At 47.6% G+C, this 14,467-nt stretch overlaps 1 protein-coding gene across 3 annotated transcripts in view; it reads left to right on the top strand.

The window, feature by feature from the left end:
- SH3RF2 (SH3 domain containing ring finger 2) overlaps window positions 1-14,467 on the top strand; it is a 125,474-nt gene that overhangs the window by 110,155 nt on the left and 852 nt on the right. The window contains exon 11 of one of the 3 annotated variants that reach the window (XM_032850898.1): window positions 11,698-13,936. The exons of the other annotated variants lie outside the window; for them this stretch is intronic. The gene's annotated coding sequence lies outside the window, so the exon portion shown is untranslated. Of the gene's footprint in view, window positions 1-11,697; window positions 13,937-14,467 lie in introns of those variants that run through there. 3 annotated transcript variants of the gene reach the window in all.

The raw sequence follows: 14,467 nt of genomic DNA, 5'->3' as shown, positions 1-14,467 counted from the left end.
GAAGAGAGCAACCTTGACCTAGGCCACTGATTCCCAACCGCAGGGAATAGTGTGATGGTTGCCGACGCAGCCTCGGCCACACGCAGACTGAGTTCAGATCCCCATTTACTGCGTGCTGGCCATGTGATGTTGGGCAAGTTACTTAACCTCTCTGAGCCAGTCTCACTGATAACAGCGGAATGATACTAGTGTCAGGATTAACTGTCATAGTATTATCAAGTGACATAGTACACACCTCACACATATCAGACTTGAATGTTTTTAAGGGAGCGGGTCACTGAAATTCCAGGTGAGGAAGTCCAAAGCAAGGCCATGTCTGGGGCGGTGGTGCTAAAATGAAATGAGTATGGCCCTGTCATAGAGGTCAGAGCACAGGGTAGGCTGAGTCCTGAAGGATGAATAGGAGTCAGAGAGAAAAAGGTGTGGAAGGAGGCATTCCAAGCAAAGAAAGCAGCACTTAGCACTTGCAGTAATCAAGCCAAGTTCTCCTATATGTAGAGGAATCCACTCCTTTGTGGAGCATTCGAGGGATCCCAGGTAGACTGAGTACCTCATGTTTGAAGACAAGTCAAGCTGCGAGACTCCATCCCTCAGCCAAGACTCAGAGTCACTAGGAAGGTGCCCCCTTCACCTCGTGATCAGACCCTGGCATCTGAGCACTACAAAAGGTGCTGAGGGCAGGCTCTGATTGGGGCTGGGGTCAGGAGGACATCTGAGAGGTGATGGAGGGGCACAGCATAGGGCCATACATTTTTGTTGTTTAAAGATTTGATTTATTTGAGAGTGAGAGAGAACATAAGCAGCAGGGGGGCAGAGGGAGAGGTTGAAGCAGACTCCCGGCCGAGCAGGGAGTCCGTTGTGGGGCTCAGTCCCAGGACCCTGGGATCATGACCTGAGCCGAAAGCAGATGCTTAGCCGACCGAGCCACCCAGGCACCCAGGCTACGGCCATACTTGAGGGAAATGGTCTCCTTAAGCAGCATCGGGACCCTCACCTAGGGCTTTCTTTCTCGCATGGGACCAGAACCACCCCCTTTGCTCTCCACCACCCACAGACAGGGCTTTTAGAGCAGCAAGAGTTTAAAGCAGTGCCCTGCCTGCGAGTTGGTGAGATGCAGGACTGACCCAGTAAATGCAGGGCTCCCGGAAGGTCCGTCCATCCCAGGCCGGCTGTTTCAGAATAGCAGCGATCCCGCAGGGCCGGGTCAGGGGCAAGCTGTAGTTAGGTGGACACGCGTTCCTCCGTTTGCCACACCATCCCCCCAAGCCTGCTTTGCTCACTCACATAACCCCCATGTGAATGAAGCATCTTCTCCCGGAGTCTGTGCACTGGACATCATTTCTGTCTCCAGGGATGCCTTGAAAGTTAGAGCTAGACCCTGAGAGATCAGCTCGTCCAGGCACTCGGGTCTCACGAGTGTAGCAAGCTTAGTCTGGGCCTAACAGGGTGTCAGTCAACAGTCTTGAGGTGGGGTCTAGGCATCTGTGTCATCAGCATACTCCCCAAGTGATTCCGACGTCTAAGAACAAATCTACCTTTCTCGCCGCGTGCAGTAGGCCAGGAACGTAGCCACACTGGCTGCCGATATACGAGCAATGCGTGTAGTGAGAGGTGAACAGTGAGTGCTTGGAGCTCCCACTCCCGCCCCTGGCCCTTTCTGCGCACTCTCCCTATCACTCTACCCTCCCGCAGCCTAAGCGCTCAGGCCCGGTGCCGCTGAGACCTTCAGCAGTAAAGCTCTTCTTCGCTCTCACTGGCTAGTGCCTGCACCATGGCAGTGGCTGAATTTCTTGACTATTACCCCGTAATAGAGAACGAGGCCCAGAGAGGTCCCTCGGAGATGAAGAGCTCTGCTATCAAGCCCAGTACTCTCCCAGCCCGTGACCCAGCCACTGTCCAGCCCTTGATAATCACTTCCATCGGGCCCTTGGCTTAGGAAAGGAGAGGACTTAGAAGATGGGCAGTTCCTTGCTCACTGCTCTCTGTGTTCTCTTAGCAAACATTTTCACAGGTCCAAGCAATGCCCTTAGCCTCCTGGCTCCTCTAGCATCAAGTAAGCAGGTATGGCAGTTGCTTGTTTCAGTAAGATGAGCAGGCAAGACCCTCACCCTCTCACCCGCCTCTGCCCACACAGACCAGCCTCCCGGCCCCTGGACATCCTTCCTGGGATGCGCACCACTGGGACCGGCCGCAGAGGGAAGTCCTTTCAAGGCTGTGTGCTGGCGTCAAGCGCTGAGCGAGCTCGGCTCAGCTGGGGCCAGCAGCTGCTCCCACGGGCGCTTCTCTTGTTTGCGTCTAAACAGTAAAGACCCCAGGTCTGCCCTGGGCCGAGCATAGGGGGTGTGAGCACTTCCAGCAACCTCTCAGGTGACCATGAGTGACAGTCACTCGGGGAGTGTGTTGGGCAGGCAAGACCAGACTAGAAGAGTTAACTCCGAAGATCCTTGCAGCAGCAGCAGCAGCAGCTCGGTGTCCCTGCGAATAAATCTTGCAAGGACATATTGCTTGAAATAGAAAAATGTTAAATGATCAAGCCATCTGTTTGCCAGGCCATAGTGTTGTGTCCTAGACCAGAGCAGAAACAAAATGTTCTCTGGAAGCCCTTCTGCCTGCTGACCGTCACTTCCACAAACAGAATGCAGCCAAGATGGGATCAAAGGTGATGGGGGCGGGGAGCATGGAGGAGCCTTCCACATCGATCCATCCATCCATCCAATACCAGTTATACCTCACCCACTCTGGATCAGGCTCCATGAGAGACTGTGGGGGCTCAGTGGTTCACAGGAGAGAGAAAACACATGTGGGCCTCTCAGAGTGGGGTTTCTTAGGAATTCTACTGGACCTGGGAGCTCCTTTCTGCCTTCCTCCCTTATTTAAATTAAATTATATCACATATATGATATATGATCAGATATATGATCATGAAACAAATAACCATATACCTACCATCTAGCTGCTTTTTTTAAAAAAGATTTTTTAAAAAACTTATTTGACAGAGATCACAAGTAGGCAGAGAGGCAGGCAGAGAGAGAAAGGAGAAAGCAGGCTCCCGCTGAGCACAGAGCCTGATTCGGGGCTCAATCCCAGGACCCTGGGATCATGACCTGAGCCGAAGGCAGAGGCTTTAACCCACTGAGCCACCCAGGCGCCCCCGCCATCTAGCTTTTTAAAAAGTAATCATCCATTCCATTGAAGCCTGCCGTGTGCTTCATCCAATCTCATTCTTTCTTCCCCTCCCCCGCTCCCTCACAGCCACTATCGTGAACTCCATTCTTACCATTCCCCTGTACGTTTTCCGCACATGTACCATATGGAATTTTCAGTGCGGCTCATAGATCTGCTCAGTAAACACCAGTCAAAGCAGCTATCGCAACCTGAGGCCACAGAAACCCGCTGAATATTTGAACTCCCATCTGGCCTCTGTCACTGGGATTCTAAGGCTTTGAGTCATTGCTGGGATTTGAGGTTTTGATGTACAGCGTATCTGGTTTTAAGAAGTTCTAGTTTAGAGGGATTTTGTACGCATCCTTCCCAGTACCGCTGCTTAGAGAGACCTTGCTGCTCCCAAATAGGTAAGATACGGTTTGCAGCTGTGCCCGAACCTTTTGAATACATGGCTTTCCGGGCCGCTCTCCTCTGGGCCTTGCCTGCCCCCCCTGGGGAGTCAACTACAGAAACCAGAAGCAGCCCCTTAGAATATGAAACCAAAACAGATCTGGCTGCCACCGCTAGAAAGTCTCCGAAGAACCTTGTGAAGTCTGTAGGCAAAAGCTATTCTTGTCCCCTGACTACAGATCAGGAAACTGAGACTCAGAATGTGTCAGTGCCTTATTTAAGGTTTCACGCCCAGTTTGAGATGGTAGGGAGAATACTAAAAAAAAAAAAAAATTGTCCCTGACTCACCATCCAGCAATAATTGTCACCATTTATTGAGCACCTACTATGTACCACAAACTTCAGTTGCATTATGCCATCTAATCCTATCCAACCCTATGAGGAGAGGTTTTGCATTATCCTGTTTTAGAGATTACAGTTAAGGCTGAGAGGTCAAATGACCAGCCCAAGGCAACAAGGACTAGAATCCAGAACTCTAAACCCAGACCTTAATCTTAAATCACCGGGTCCCTCTGTTGTGACTATTAACACAAAACATGGTTGAGGCTGGAGAGGATACACAAATTGGGCATGTGCTTCTGAAATCACAGGGATGCAGGTAGGGGCAGGGTCAGAGGATGGTTTAATTCAGAGGGGCCAGCAAACCCAGATTAAAACTGTCATCAAGAAGTAGTGGTGGGAAGGAAGGTAACTGAGAGTATTTTCTAAGGAGATATCCAAAAAGCAAATGTACCCCTGCTCCAAGGGCAGCCAGACACAACCAAGCAACTTGAAAAAGAACCGAAGCTTGCAGTGTGGTTCCGGATCATTGACGTCAAAGCACGATAATTATTTTGCATTCCCTAGATCTCTCCCTCTTCATGAGTTTATTTCTGGTTTTGCCTGTTCTGACTCTAAATGATACAGAACAGAGACCCAGAAGAAGGGGGGTATGATTTCCAAAATGACCCTCCACTTTCATCTTCTCTGTGGGAACAGGAGGACTCAGAGCAAGAACATCTTCTAGCCTTCCATGCCGGTATTTATCCAAAGTTCAAAGGCGACAGCTTTCAGGGGTAAACACACACCCACAGATGCAAGCTAATTATGCAGATAGGGTCACTGCTGGATGGACAAGAGCTACTAAAGACTAAAAAGGATGCTAGCCAAGACCTGGGGAGAAAGGCAAAAGGCATCTGCAAAAGCCATTTTGTGAATCTTCAGTTAATGCTATTAGAATCAGTGCTAGCATGACCGATAGACTGGATGAAGGGCATTCGTGACATCAGAGTTTGACTGCTGTAGGTCACATATATTCCGGAGGCCAGAGACATCCCTATGCCCTCCCCAGTGAACACAGTGACTCCCTGGACCACCCAAGAGGACTGTGAGAGCTGGTGGCATTCAGCAGACCTTCACAAAGAAAGCAAAAGCAAGTTGACATCTGAAAGTAAGGAGGCAACAAAACCACCTGGAGGACTAAGGAGAAATTCAAACCAGTAGCTCCGTCAAAGGGTGGTACCCACCCCTTCCCCGCTCCCAGTTCTTTAGAAAGATGTTTTACGTCTCTGTCAAGGAGAGAGCCAGAAAAAACTTCACTCCCTGAAGAGAACGTGTCAGTCATAGCTCTAGTGAGATAACATCAGCTTCCATGACGAGGAGCAGAACAGTCGGTCAGAAGGGGCGGCACCGGTTGGAAGGGAATTTTAGATACCAGAACCATGTTTCCAAATATCCCATTCTGCACATTCTATTTATGAGCTCAATCCCTTTTTAAGCTTAAGCTCTTTTTAGATGTTGGCAATTCTGAGAGCCTAAGGCGTCTTCCTCATGGAGACCAACAAAAGACTAGACTTTAAAGTTCTGGTCAGCAAGGATTTGGGGATAGCCACACCAGGTAGGTACCCAATCCACTAGAACATTTTAAGGTATGGAGAAGCAATATAATAATAGCTTGGGTAAAGGGTTTTGGAACCAAGTCATCTGGGTTTCTGTCCCAGCTTTGTCACGCCCTAGTTATGTTTCCTTTGGCAAATAACTAAACAAACTTGGATAAGTTAGAACACCTGCCTAAACATTTTCCCATCAGTAAAATGGGTATCAGAACCTCCACCTCATCGGGCTCTCAGCAGGATTAAGTGAAATCAGGCATGTACAGCTCCGATTGTTGTATGAGTACATCAAAGGGTTCAATAAATGGTAGTTATTACCAATAAACGGATATGGAGGCACAATTCAAAACCGGAGAGTACTGTAAAAACGCAGCTCTGTCATACAAACAGAAATGAGAAGGGGAGAGAGCAATGAGGGAGTGTTTCCGTTGTCAGGGGGCTTCAGGGAGGAGAAACATCTTCTGAAAGCCGTTAACATGGAAAATTGCTGTTAGCTATGTGGAGAGAAAGCACCTGGACTCTGGGATCACAAGTCCCTGGTTTCAAATCCTGGTCTTAGCTCTCTGACTTTGGACCAACTACCCTCTCTGAGACTTTCTTGATTCCTCTGAAGAGTGGCAACAATACCTCAGCCCTTCACAGGGTCAGAGGGAACGTGAAGGGAGCAGGGAGGCCAGATGCTGGTGTGCACAAGGAGTCTAGAAGTGAGAGCTGCCGGAGAAGTCTGCGGGCGTGACAGAAGCTCAAAGGCAGGTGAGCTGCGGAACCGCTGAGTGGAACAGACACTACTAGCTGCCGTTCGTTAGCCGTGTGCTCCGTGCAGATACTGCGCTGACTTACGGGGAGGGAAGAGCGCAGCCAGCCAGGTAGCCCAAGTTCAAATCCAGGTTCTATGTTGCTTCCCTGTGCCACTGTGGGCAAGTCATTTATCTCCCCAGCCTTTCAGTCCCCTGGCTTGTAAGATGCAGGTAGTAGTCGTCATTCTTGGAGCGGTGTGGTGGGGAGGAAACGAGGGAATGAACGTAAAGTCATGAGCACCGGGCCTGGCACATAGAAAACGCTCTGTGGCATCAGCTACCATGGTTACTCACAGGCATGTTTCCCAGTGAATCCTCACAACAATTCCATGAGGTAAGTGTTAGGATCCCCTAGTTACTAGATCGAACAACTGAGGCTCAGAGGACACATCACTCATCTAAGGTCACGGTAAGCAAGCAGTGGGGCTGGCTCTGTAAGACTAGAAGTCTCAGATTTTGTTCTCTTCACTTTTCACATAAGCTGGGAAGCGGCCCACTTGAGGTACTAATGACAGTTATTTTCAATGTATCAATGATCCTAATGCCCATGAGTCTTTCCTCTTCTGATTGCCCCCACCTCGTCCCCTCCCTCACCTGTTGGAGGTGTGAGGTGCAGGCTTGTCGGTGTGCCGGAGCCCAGCTGCTGAGCACACGGGTGCGGCGTCTTTGGGGACTTGCAACTTCTCCAGGCTGACGGTGCTGACGATAAGTCCATTCTGCCTTGCAGATAGGACTGACACAGACATGCTTCCAGCTGGCCGGGATTTCAATGAAAACCCCTCCTCCTAGGTGCCAGGTAATAGAATTACATGCCCCTGGCACACTTTGTAATTCAGAAAATGCATGGGCCAATGAGTCCCTCTCCTGCTGGACACGTCCTGATGACCAAGAGGCTTCAGGCCAGCGTCCTAGCTCTTGCCCTGCCCCCATTTAAAGTCACAGAATATTTTCCTCCTGGGTAGACATCAGTGTCACCTCACTCATTTATCCATTCATTTCCACCCAACAAACTGCTTGAGCACCAAGCGTGTGACAAAACCTTTCATACCATAGACCTGGGATACAGCAGTGAACTGTGCAAGGACAGTTCCTGCCTTCGTAAAGGGGAGTAAATGGTCAACACACACGCAGGATGGCTTCCATATGACATGTGTTAGAAAGGAAGCAAAGCAACCAGACAAAGAATGGCTGAGAAGGACGAGCCACATTAGGGAGAGTGAGCAGGAATGGTTTCTCCAAGGAGGCGGCGTGTGCACGGAGACTGAAGATCAAGAAGGAACCAGACAGGCAGTGTCACAGGCGAACAGAAACAAGCTCAAATGTCAAGGAGATTCATTAATTTATCCAACATTTTTGATCGTACAATAAATATGTGTTGAACCAACAATTGAAGAATAGGTTCATCCTCTTTGTTCCTGCCAAAAAGGGCCCTTGAAAAGGGAGGAGCAGCTCTGGGGAGATGCCACATGCATAGAGGCAAATGACTGCCTTTTCTCCAGCCCCACTCCCTGTCTGGAAAACAAGGGGACTGGCCCACACAGCTCTTTGAGCAAGGACTGTGCAACAAGCAAAAAGCAATCTGTCATTTTTTAAAAGCAGTCAGGATGTCTGTTTGGAATTGGGTAGTCAAGGTATGTCATCTGCTTAGTTATCATTAGGATATACGTACTGAATTTCCATGTGCACTCACTCACTCACTCTGAGAACATTGTTGCTTGGGGGCCTCCTGCCTCCTCCCTCTCTCCTCCCCACCTCCAGCCCCAAACTTTCTCTGGCAGAGTAGGGAAGAATCCAGGCTACAGAACTGACACACCTGTAGCCCAGGGGTAACTCACTTTGTGACTTTGAGCAAGTCACTTCACTTCTCTGAGTCTCAATTTTCTCATCCACATAATGGGGAGAATAAAAGAGACCATCTCACAGCAACCATCTAAAGTGTTGTTGTTGTTGTTGTTGTTGTTGTTGTTGTTGTTGTTTTTAAGATTTTACTTATTTGACAGAGTAAGCACAAGCAGGGGGAGCTCCCCGCTGATCAGGAAGCCCAACAAGGGGCTCAATCCCAAAACCCCAGGATCATGACCCGAGCTAAAGCCAGACGTTTGACCATCTGAGCCACCCAGCTGCCCCTAGAGTTATTATTATCATCCTTATTTTCAGATTAGTGTGTGAAATTATCAGACAGAGAACAGAGAGAGGCAGAGAACAGAGAGACAGAGAACAGAGATTTAGGTCTTTAAGGCAAAGGAAGCTGCAGCTGAGTGTAACAATAAGCCCATTTAATGATCTGTCTCCACCTGTAGCATTTTCCATTCTTGGAGATAATCAAGAAGCAGGACCACAGAAACAGTCTTAAAGACGTCTCTCAATTTATCATGATACTTTTGTGCCAACAATTACAGATCCCCTCTATGTACCAGACACTGTCCTATGTCTTATATTATTTACTTATTTAAACGTCTCACCAAAACCGTGCAAAGTAAGTACTGTTACTATCCCCCTTTTACGGATAAAGAAACTCGGACCCAGAGCAAATAAATAACTTCCGCAGGGCCACACAGCTGGGAACTGGTGGAGTTCGGAAATAAACCCAGGCAATCTGACTCCAGTCTGGGCTGCTGACTGCTCGCCACCTCATTTACAATGAAACGGGAAAGCTTTCCTGCAGACATCAGGTTTTTCTACTTCAGATAGACTTGTCTTCTGAGCAGCCAGTAAACAAAGAGTTATTACCTGCCTAATCCCAAAACCCCTGGCCTGTAGCCCCAGCACTCACAAGGGCTGCGTCCCCCAACTACAGCGGGCCAGCCATAGGTAAATTCACACCTCCCATCACGGATGGGATTTTCAGGTGCCTACTGAAATGTCAGTCGATCTTGGAGTTGAAGTTCTTTCTACATCATTTAGCACAACCCGGAAGGCCAGATTGATGTGGCAGCCAGCCTTCCCTTGGCAGTCACTTCCTTATTACTTTCCTGCCTCTGCCCTCCCTCTCAGAAGTGCTACATCACAATAAATGCAGTTCAAAGAGCAAACAAACCAGCACCACTTCCTGGAGATCCAGACACCATCATCTCAAATCGCCTTGCCTTTGCTCTCAGAGGGACACGCTCCCAGCTGCTGACACCAGGCCCGATCTGCAGATAAAAGAAGCCATTCTCTGGGCCCAAGTGGTATTAACCCAGCTCCAAAGGCACGTGCCCAGGACCAGCACAAACACCAGTTTCGGTAGACGGAAGAGAAGCAGGGTATATCCAACGCCGGTGGCTTCCCTTTCAAGGGCTAAAAGTCACCAACAGCAGCAGAGAACTCCTGCCCATGTTGGGTGGTATACGGGGGAGAGAGCATGATTGCAAATCCTAGCTTACTGACATGGTGAGCTGCAGAATGCATCGCAGGAATCACAGACGTCGTACCCATGCCTGCTTCGCCCGCTGAACGTGAACAGCCACCTGGAGACTCGGACCCCTCTTCCTTGCTAATGGGCCGAAGGGAGCACGTCCGCAAATGAGTAAACGCTGCACTGCATTCGCAGGCCCAGCGAGCTCAGGGGAGCTCAGTTTTGAGTCCAAACGCAGCTGCCTGCTGGAAGACTCAGGGCTTCTTCAGGACTGACTGCCTTTGGAGAGTGGGGGTTTGGGGGAACCCAAGTGTTTCCCATAAATTGCTGGCAAGATGGGTACCCATGCCATCCTGCAAAGAACGAGACTATGAACATCACTGAAGTTTCCCCAAAGAGAGAACTGATCTGTTAAATCAGGCAGGAGTGCTCGGAGAGAAAATAAATCAGGCTCAGGTGAAGGCAACTGGGCAACAGATGGCCGGCTCCCTCTCTGCTCACTTCCGGTTTTACTGGGTTCGCATGGGAACTTGCTCATGGACAGGCTCTGGGGCTGAGACTTTCAGAAGGCAAGTCTTGCTAAGCACTCTTGGACCAGTTTCCCATCGGCCTTTAGGCGTCCTTCTGCCCCCCTTCAGCATGAGCAGCTGGGATTTCACTTGCACTGAGGAGGGCCCCGGAGCCAAGCAGCAAAGTCATGGGAGCAGCCAGCGCTTGGACTAGGTGTTCAGATCACCTGCCCTCACCTGGTCAGGGGCCGCCCGAGTTGTTGCTGCCTGCCTTCTGAACATTCTCGGCCTCGGGGATAAAAAAGGGGCTGCAGGCCAGACAGCACAAGAACAACACTGGTTATATACGTGGGGATGGTGGGGATGCACGTTGAGTTTGGTCATCCAAGTAGAGTATTTGAGGCCTTGGAGAAATTCTGGAGGCTCATGGATTTTAACTTTGTTTTTTGAAGGGATTTCAGGCTTACAAAAATACTGCTGAAATAGTACAAAAGAATTCCTAAAAACCCTTCAAAGCAAGATACCCTAGATACTAACATCTTACCAAGGTTTCTTTCTTCCTCATATATGGTCTTATATAATATATATTAGTTAACATTACCTAAATATTTAATGTAAATTTTATATATATGTAATTTTTCTGAACCATTTGAGAATAAGCTGAAAATCAAATGCCCATCCGTCACTAAACGTTTCAGCCTATCCCCTAAGCAAGATGTGCTCTTACATAACCACAATACAACAACCAAAGCCAGGAAGGTAACACTGATAAAGAATTGTTAACTAGTCTACAGGTCTGATTTAATTACCCTGCTATGTTTTCTGTTGTCTACTCTTTTTCCTTCACAGGAAACAAAAAAATGTAATGTGTTATCTAGGGTCCCATCCAGGACCAAATAATGCATTTAATTACCATCTCTCTTTAATTTCTTTCAATCTGGAGCAGTTCCTCAAGATTCACTGTCTTTCATGACCTTCACATTTTGAAGAATATAGGCCTTTTATTTTGTAGACTCTCTCTCCATTAGCGTTTGTCTGATATTTCTCCATCATTAGACTCAGCCCACTCATTTTTAGCAGTAACAGATAATCTTTAGCATCAGATAGAAGTCCCCGAGTCCATGCTATATAAATATAAGGAAAACTTTTCCTTAGAGTGCCAACTACTAAATGTAGAAGGAATGATGGAATTTTTTTAAATTACCATTTGGCAGCCACTAGGCTCATACTTGGTTCATACAAGAATCATCAGTAGATATTAAAATTAGTGGATGAAAGCTTGAAGAGCTCAGAGTATTTCCTCTCATGACCCTGATTAATCACAAAGGGGAAAACAGCAACTTGAGAGCAGAGAAGCCCAGTAGAGAACCACCTTCACCTAAGACCACAGTTAGCATCACCAGGAGCAGGGAGCTAGAGGCTGTGTACCTCCCAATAGGATGAACACCTCTTCTGTGAAATGAAAAGAAAGGCTTCTGTCCAAAAGGCTTGATGATTTTAAAGAACTATAGTTCTTTCCAGGGTGCGCTCACACAGAATAGAATCTGAAATCTTTTTCACCTTCGCAGACCCTGCCTTGGTCATCTTCCCAGAAGGAGCTAGGAACAACTGGGATACGGAAGAGAACACATGATCTGCTTGGATGGAAACTGCTCAATGGGGAGTTTGTGGACCATGTGATAGTCCTCAGACATCAGGGATGGTACTGGAATACCAGCAGGCCGGGCTCTGGGACAGAAGGGCAATAGGAGAAGGAACACATCTGTCCTCAACTGGAGCATCCGTGGGTGGTGACCCAGGATAGGGACCAGCGCGTGACTCACGGGCTGTTCCAGGTTCCAGCAAACTCCCACCCCTCCTGTTATTCTGTCCTTTTGCCAGAGCCAAATTTTATCTTGCCGGTTTCTCACACCTTGGCACCTAACTGACAAATGAAAAGACCAGACATCACATTCCTTCTAGCTCTGTGACTGGCCAGTCTGCCCAGCTCACCTTTGGAGCAGTGGCGGCCTGACACTCTCCTCTTGGATATTCAAGCCAGAGAGGCCAGTGCCTCTTCACAAAGCCCCTAGCTTTCACCCCCTCTCCTGACTCCCACCCAAGCACCCCGAGTCCTCCCACCACATCTGTGTTCTTTTCCAATCCAATTCCGTGCTATCTTTCCCCCTGAAACTGTCTGATCGAGAGGGTTTCTGTTAGGACATACTGATTAAAGAAATGAGGACTTGGTACATAAAGGATTTCAGAAGAAAAATCCATGATGTAGTAAGAGAGCTACCACAGACTACAGAGAGGCTATTGTATTCTTTTTTTTGTCCAGAAACAAGTCATATTAAAGGGCAAGTCATTAGATGATCTTCTATGCCTGGTTTTAAAAACTCTAAAATACAAATTTTACACCCAGTGTGGGGCTCAAACTCACAACCCCGAGATCAAGAGTCACATGCTCTCCCGACTGAGCCAGCCGGGCACCCCTACCCTAAAATACAAATTTTAAATGATCTGTGGCGACCAGAGAGAGCCACCGTACCGATAAATGCAAATCAGAAGTACCCTGAGACTCCGAGCCAATATATTCTCATCTTCTCCCCATCTTAAGACATCAGTGAGAATTTCATTTTTAAAAGCACATGCTGCCCTGATTATTAAAGACAATGGACAAGAACACAGCAGTATTTGGATGCGTTGGTTGGTTTAAAGTTCAGGATTATAATTTAGCACTGAAACCTCGTCATGAAACTGCCTTTCATGCAGTCTTGTAAGCCTTGTAAGCAGGAGCAAGCAGGAGCCAGACCATGAGCCGAGTGAGGACCATAATTGGTGGTTGCAGGAATGCTTTCTTCTAGGTGAAGCTGCCACGTGCAGGGCTCAGACTAGCACCCATCTCTTGATTAAATGAATAACTGGGACTTTTTAGCCACAACCTCCTCTCAGTTAACCCCAGGGGAAAGTGATAATAAGCAACAATGACCCAAGAGTATTGGCTTTATCTGCCAGGTGGTGAGTGAGATGCTAAGAGGTATGGAGAGACCACAGAAAGGAGGATTCAGGGATGACACTGCCTCTCACACACAGTTAGGGATGCGTGGCCAATTGTCTGTCATCCCTTCTCTCTTAACTACTCTGATTCAGTGTTTGTTCCCTTTCCTCTGGGATGAGTTCAGGTTTGGTTGGCTCCTCTTTTGTCCCAGCAGCAAAGGATTCAGAAATGCTGCCTTCAGATTCCGGGATCTCCTTGTTACTACCATGAGGCCTTACAGCACACCTATAAATAGGTTTCGGTGACTTCATTTTCCAGAGAAAAATCATTTGAATGTCAGAGATGGAAGGAATTTTACTTTTACAGATGATGCTTGGAAAGGTGAGGGACAGGCAGGCTGCCCACACAAAAGCAAGTTGTATAAAATGGGGTGGTGGGTGGACCACAACAACTTCGAGTCCCCAGAACCCATCAGACCACATGAGCTAATTACAGCCTTGTGTTCAAGAGCCTCTCATTCCCCTTTGCTGCTTCTCACATTTTCTTTCTTCTTCGTCTCCTGTTCACAGCAACAGGAAACCACCACTCCTAATTTGTACACTTGCTGTTTTTTAAGTCTCCAGGAATTTTCCATGCCTTATCAAGTGGAGGGTTTCATGGAGATTTAGAATCTGCTTAGGCAATAGACCAAAATATTTTTTTAAAACATTAAATGAAGAATCTGATTTGTTGCCAGCCGAACAGAAGCTTGAGAAAAGCACCCCACTCTCCCTGTTCCCTAAAGTTTTCTGATCCATCTTTGGACTGTCGGTTCCATCATATAGATTCCACCATAGGGATTCCAAGAAGTCATGGGCCAGAAAGTGGTGGGAGAGCAGGGAAGTGGGTGAGGATAAATTAGAATGGCCAGGATGAGGTCAGCCCAGAAATTTACCCTAGAATACCCTGGGATAGTTGCTAACCACAGAGTCTGGGTTTCATCCTCTGGAATTGTTGCTGCTGCTTATTCCATGGGGCTCTGGGAGAAGGTGTCGTTTAGGGGAAAAAGCAGAAAGACAAAATGGAAGGGGAGAAAAATTCACTCCCCCATTGAAATGCAAGCAGAGAACCTATAGACTCTTGTGTCCTGTTTTTTTAAGTACAGTGTTTTTAATAGACCAAAAGAGAATCTTGATGAGGTAATGTGTATGTGAGTGATGTTTATAAAATGTAATGTAAAATCTTAATCATTATGGACTGTTGTATAAGTAAAGCTTAGGTATATAAAATATAGAAACGTATAAAAAATTATTTTATAGAGCAGGGGACACTTAAGGACTTTGAAAGTTTTCATATCTTTGTTCCAAAAACTAGAAAGT

The sequence above is a fragment of the Lontra canadensis genome, unplaced genomic scaffold (genome assembly GCF_010015895.1).
Source record: "Lontra canadensis isolate GAN:19392208 unplaced genomic scaffold, GSC_riverotter_1.0 scaffold4, whole genome shotgun sequence".
In the NCBI taxonomy this organism is placed as follows: domain Eukaryota; kingdom Metazoa; phylum Chordata; class Mammalia; order Carnivora; family Mustelidae; genus Lontra; species Lontra canadensis.
This window is presented reverse-complemented; position numbering and strand designations above follow the sequence as displayed.